The following is a 6,490-nucleotide window of genomic DNA, read 5'->3' on the forward strand; positions in this document are numbered from 1 at the left end:
AGTTTCTCCACTCAAAATTAACTTAGGTTAGGCTTCACCATTGCTTGTCTGCATTGCAAATACTCTATGTGGCCTCTACTTCCGTGCTTGTCTTTAATGGGTCCTTCCCCCTGTTGCCATTTCTTGTATCTCTAAAGCTATGTTCTAATCATCTCTATAGGTTTCCTCTATTAAAAGATAAACTTGAGGATAGGGATCATGCCTTAATTGTTCTTATATTCTGAGTTTATCCTGATACCTACCATAGCAGTCCTCAAATTGTGATTCATGACTCTCTGGATATCCCCAAGACCTTTTCAGGGTATCTGCAAAGCCAAAGCTCTTGAAAATAATACTGTTATTTGCATTTTAACTGCGGGAATTTGCACTGATAGTGTAAAATCAAGAGTAAATAAAGCTTCTCCTCCTTAGCACAAATCAAAGGCAGGGGCACCAGACTGATGCATGCTTCACTGCAATGCACTTGCAATAGAAAAAAAATTGTCTATTTCACTTAAGAATGTCCTTGATGAAACAGTGAATGTTAGTATTACTAAAGTTCAACCACTGAAGACATGTTTTTAGCTACTTTCTTCATGGAATAACATTTTTTGCCCAAAAGAATGGCTGCCTAGTGCCAGTCATTCAGATTTAGGTATTTGACAGACATTTTCTTGAAAATTATATCAACCTGTCTGTCCTTTTAAAGACAACCATTGGCAATATCTATTGTCAATAATAATCAAATGATGCTGGGTAGTAGAATGGATAAAAAAGCAAAATCCATCTATTTGCTGTCTACAAGAGACTCATTTTAGACCTGAAGACACCTTCAGATCGAAAGTAAGGGGATGGAGAAATATCTATCATGCAAGTGAAAGTTAAAAGAAAGCTTATATCAAACAAACTGGATTTTAAAGTAAAGGCAGTAACAAGAGATGAAGGACATTATATAATAATTACAGAGTGTCTCCATCAGGAAGAGCTAACAATTATAAACATCTACATGCCAAATTTGGGAGCACCCAAATACATAAATCACAAAGAGAAACAATCTTATTTATAAGAATGTGCTAATTGCAGGGGATTTAAATACTCCACTTACAGCAATGGATAGATCAACCAGAAAGAAAATCACTAAAGAAACAATGGACCTGAACGATGCATTGGAACAGATGGAATTGATATATTTAGAACTCTGCATCCTGAAGTTAGGAAATTCACCTTCTTTTCGAGTGCACATGGCACATTCTCCAAGATAGATCACATACTGGGGCATAAAGCAGCCCTCCATAAGTATAAATGAATAGAGATCATACCATACACACTTTCAGATCACAATGCTATGAAACTTGAAATCAATCACGGGAAAAAGTCTGGAAAACCTCCAAAAATAGGGAGGTTAAAAACCAACCTACTAAAGAATAATTGGGCCAATCAGGCAATTAGAGAAGAAATTAAAAAATATATGCAAACAAATGAAAATGAAAATACAACAATCCAAACTCTCAAGGACACAGCAAAGGCAGTCCTAAGAGGAAAGCATATTGCAACCCAGGCCTATTTCAAGAAACTAGAAAAAGCACAAATTCAGAATTTAACAGAGCACCTGAAGGAACTAGAAAGGGAGCAGCAAGAGCACTCCAAACCCAGTAGAAGAAGAGAAATAATAAAGATCAGGGCAGAAATAAACAATATAGAATAAAAAAAACAACAGTTAACAGATCAATGAAACCAAGAGTTGTTGAAAAAATACACAAAATTGATAATCCTCTAGCCTGGCTCTTGAGAAGGAAATGGATCTATTCCAACCGATCCCTCTGAAATACAAGCAATCATCAGGGAATACTATTAAAGTTATATGCCAACAAACTGGACAACCTAGAAGAAATGGACAAATTTCTAAACAAACACGCACTACCAAAATTCAAATGTGAAGAGACAGAAAATCTGAACAGACCCATAACCAGTGAAGAAATCGAATCAGTTATGAAATATCTCCCAAAGAATTAAGAGCCCCGGGCCAGATGGACTCCCAGGGGAATTCTACCAGACATTTAAAGCACAGTTAATACCCATTCTTCTCAAGCTATTCCAAAAAATAGAAACAGAAGGAAAACTTGTGGACTCCTTCTACGAAACCAGCATCACATTAATTCCCAAACCAGACAAAGACCCAACAAAAAAAGAGAACTACAGGCCAATATCCTTAATGAATACAGATGCAAAAATACTCAACAAGATACTAGCAAATCAAATTCAACAGCATATAAAAAGAATTATCCATCATGATAATAAGTGGGATTCATTCCTGGGTTACAGGGCTGGCTCAATATTCACAAATCCATCAATGTGATACATCACATTAACAAAGGATAAAAACCATATAATCCTGTCGATATATCAGAAAAAACATTTGACAAAATATAGCATCCTTCCTTAATAAAAACCCTCGAGAAAATCTGGAGAGAAGGAAGTTACTTAAACATCATAAAAGCAGTTTATGAAAAGCCCACAGCTCATATCATCCTCAATGGGGAAAAATTGAGAGCTTTCCCCCTGAGATCAGGAACACGACAGGGATATCCATTCTCACCTGGAAGTCTAGCATCAGCAATCAGACAACAAAAGGAAATAAAAGGCATCAGAAGTGGCAAAGATGAAGTCAAACTTTCACTTTTCGCAGATGACATGATACTCTACATGGAAAACCCGACCGACTGCACCAGAAGTCCACTAGAACTGATCCATGAATTCAGCAAAATCGCAGGGTACAAAATCAACCTACAGAAATCAGTTGCATTTTTATACGCCAATAATGAAGCAACTGAAAGAGAAATCAAGAAACTGATCCCATTCACAATTGCACGAAAAACCATAAAATACCTAGGAATAAACCTAACCAAAGATGTAAAAGGCCTGTACGATGAAAACTATAGAAAACTTATGAAAGAAATTGAAGAAGACACACACAAAAATGAAAAAACAATCCATGCTCATGGATCAGAAGAATAAACATTATTAAAATGTCATCATTACCCAAAGCATCTACACACTCAGTGCAGTCCCAGTCAAAACTGCACCAGCGTTCTTTGCAAAGCCAGAACAAACTATCCTCAAATTCTTATGAAACCACAAAACACCCCTAATAGCCAAAGTCATATTGAAGAAGAAAACCAAAACGGGAGGTATCATAATCCCAGACTTTAGCCTCTACTACAAAGCTGTCATCATCAAGACAGTATGGTATTGGCACAAAAACAGACACATAGACCAATGGAATAGAATAGAGAACTCAGAATTGGACACAAATATATGGCCAATTAATCTTTGACAAAGCTCAAAAGAGTGTCCAATGGTGAAAAAACAGCCTCTTTAACAGGTGGTGCTGGGAGAACTGGACAGCAACATGCAGAAGAATGAAACTAGACCACTTTCTTACACCATACACAAAAATAAACTCAAAATAGATGAAGGAGCTGAATGTGAGACAGGAAACCATCAAAACCCTAGAGGAGAAAGCAGGAAACAGCCTCCTTGACCTCAACCACAGCAATTTCCTACTCGACACAAGGCAAGAGAATCAAGAGCAAAAACGAACTATTAGGATCTCATCAATATAAAAAGCTTCTGCACAGCCACGGAAATAATCAATACAACTAATAGGCAACCGACAGAATAGGAAAAGATAGTTGCAAATGACGTATCAGATAAAGGGCTAGTATGCAAAATCTATAAGGAACTCACCAAACTCCACACTCAAAAAATGAATATTCCAGTGAAGAAATGGGCAGAAGACATGACTAGACACTTCTCCAAAGAGGACCTCCAAATGGCCAACAGACACATGAAACGATGCTCCACATCACTCATCATCAGGGAAATACAAATCAAAACCACACTGAGATACCACCTCATGCCGCTCAGAGTGGCTAAAATGAACAAATCAAGAGACTATAGATGCTGGCAAGGATGTGGAGAAACAGGCACCCTCCTACACTGTTGGTGGGAATGTAAACTGGTACTGGCACTCTGGAAAACAATATGGAGTTTCCTCAAAAAATTAACAGTAGAACTCTCCCAGGACCCAGTAATAGCACTGCTAGGGATTTACCCAAGGGATACAGAAGTGCTGATGCATAGGAGCACATGTACCCCAAAGTTCATAGCAGCACTTTCAACAATAGCCAAATCATGGAAAGAGCCTAAATGTCCATCAAGAAAATGGATCAAGAAGATGTGGTATATATACATAATGGAGTACTACATGGCAATAAGAAAGAATGAAATCTGGCCATTTGTAGCACAGTGGATGGTCCTCGAGGGTGTCATGCTAAGTGAAGTAAGTCAGGCAGAGAAGGACAGATACCATATGTTTGCACTCATAGGTCTAACAGGAGAAACTTAACAGAGGACCATGGGAAGGAGAAGGGGGGAAAATAGTAAGGGAGAGGGAGGGAGGCAAATCATGACTCTTGAATACTGGAATGAACTGAGGGCTGAAGGGGGATGGTGGGTGATGGTCATGGGGGAGGGCACTTGTGGGGAAGAGCACTGGGTTTTATATGGAAACCCACTTGACAATAAACTATAAAAAAAAGAAAAAAGAAAAATATCTATAATTATCTGAAAAAGTTATTGAAATGTTCCTACCTTTTCCAACTATACATCTGTGTGAAGCCAGGTTTTTTTTAATATACTTTAACCTAAACAACCCACAACAGATTGAATATAGGAATGTACATAAGAATTCAATTAACTTCCATTAAGCCTGTTATTAAAGAGATTTGCAAAGATCTGAAATAGTACCATGTTTCTATTTTTTTATTTGAAAACATAACTATATGCATTAAAATGCACATGTTTATGTTACCATGGGTTGTTATTTTTAAAAAGTTAATATTTTTATTTTTCTACTTTAATTTGCATTACTATAAATACATATAGATATATCCCAATTTTTTTTTAAAGTTCTTTAGGGCTCTTAATAATTTTTAAGATTATGAAAAGAGACCTGAGACCAAAAACATTGAAAACTGCTGACTTACAATTTGACTTGTGGGGTCTTAATGTTTATTTTTGAGAGACAGAGTGTGAGTAAGGGAGGGGTAGCAAGAGAGGGAGACACAGAATCTTAAACAGACTCTAGGCTCTGAGCTGTCAGCACTAACCGTAAGATCTCACTAACCATGAGATCATGACCTGAGCCGAATTTAGATACTTAACTGACTGAGCCACCAAGGCGACCCCGGGTTTTCAATTTTTGATCTCTCTGGAACGACATCCTATCACACCAGCATGATCTTTGTGTGAAATAGTTTTAAAGCAAGACCTTTCATTCATCAAAACTTCAGGTAGTTCTCATTATAATGTATCCATAGTTTTTATTTTAATGTGAGTTTTCCAAAGTGATATTTCAAAAGTACATCATAAATTGAAAAGGGAGATTGTTGGGAGAGAAGCCAAGATGGCAGAACAGCATGGAAGGGTTTTTTTGCAACTCTCATCCCTGGAATGCAGCCAGATCAACACTAAACCATCCCGCACACCTAGAAAACCAATTTGAGGATTAACACAACAATCTGCCCAACCTGAACCACAGAACTCGGCAGGTACACAGTGCAGAGAGGTGGACTGGGGGAAAGAGAAGCCACAGAGGACAGGAAGGTGCTTTTGCTTGTGGAAAAAGGATGGAGATGGGGGGAGAGTACAGGAAATATGCTCCCCCAAAAGGCAGCTGGATAGAAAGAGAAAAAGCAGAAACAGCTGCAGTGACTGAACAAAAAAGGGAGAAAGGAAAAAGGAGAAGGTTTAAATTCCATTAAGACTCTATCATAGGGGGAGCACAGAGTCTGAAATTCCACAGCTCCATACCTGGCAGTGCTCTGGTGGGAAGGGGGAATCCCCAAGAGCAGAGAGTGGGATTGGAAGGGTCTTAGGGCTACACAAGGAGAAGCAGTTCCCCTGCTGGGAGGACATTTGGCAGAGGCTATGTGGCCAGAGGCAACGGTTCCAGCAGATCCCAGAGAATAGCCACATTCACTGGTACTGGAACAAGGACATTAAGGGTGAAGCCTGATTGCAGATGTGTGTTGTGATTTTCCATAAACCATGAAACGCTGCTGCTATGAGATCGTGCGGACTTCTTCTGGGGTGGCCTGGCACCCAGCTGCACGCTCTGGGTATCAGCAGCAGTGCAATCCCAGGAATATTCCTAGGGATGGGCCGGCATTTAGCCATTGCTCAGCGTGACCCTCCCCCAGAAGGTCTGAGCAGGTCAAAGCCACAGTTCCTCATAAGTGAGGGGTTGGGAAACACAGCCCCATTTGAGATAACACTGAGGAGGGAGGTGCTGCATGGCAGCCTGACTGCTGGGTCAAAGACAGTGTAGAAGCAGGGAGTGGATGGAAGCTGGAGACAAAGGATGGGTGCACAGCTGCCAGTGGTGGAGAGCACAGAGTACCTGTACTGGAGAGCCAGTGGATGGGTGACGCCATTTTCACCCCTCCCA

Source organism: Suricata suricatta, chromosome 2 (genome assembly GCF_006229205.1).
Source record: "Suricata suricatta isolate VVHF042 chromosome 2, meerkat_22Aug2017_6uvM2_HiC, whole genome shotgun sequence".
Lineage (NCBI taxonomy): Eukaryota > Metazoa > Chordata > Mammalia > Carnivora > Herpestidae > Suricata > Suricata suricatta.